Source organism: Myotis brandtii, unplaced genomic scaffold, assembly GCF_000412655.1.
Source record: "Myotis brandtii unplaced genomic scaffold, ASM41265v1 scaffold589, whole genome shotgun sequence".
In the NCBI taxonomy this organism is placed as follows: domain Eukaryota; kingdom Metazoa; phylum Chordata; class Mammalia; order Chiroptera; family Vespertilionidae; genus Myotis; species Myotis brandtii.
Genome location: NW_005370220.1, coordinates 887,897 through 888,113, shown reverse-complemented (window position 1 = coordinate 888,113; position 217 = coordinate 887,897). Strand labels below are relative to the sequence as shown.

Here is a 217-nt window from a genome sequence, read left to right as displayed (position 1 = left end):
CGCCGATGGCTTTGCGCCCTGGAAACGCGCCCTGCTGTCGGCGCGCCCACAGTGTGCGGGGCACGCATCGTTCACTCTGCACCCTGACAGCCCTGACCCTGACCCCCAGCCCGCCAAGTCGGGTTCATCAAGCCCGGGGTAAGAGTGAAGAAACCGCGGCTTTGAGCAGCGCCCGCACCGCCAAGAAGCAGCGGAGACTGCCTGGGGCCGGAGGCAA

At 67.7% G+C, this 217-nt stretch overlaps 1 protein-coding gene across 1 annotated transcript in view; it reads right to left on the bottom strand.

The window, feature by feature from the left end:
* The window catches only part of STOM (stomatin), a 25,336-nt gene that overhangs the window by 24,912 nt on the left and 207 nt on the right, over nucleotides 1–217 (bottom strand). The gene's annotated exons all lie outside the window — the stretch shown is intronic.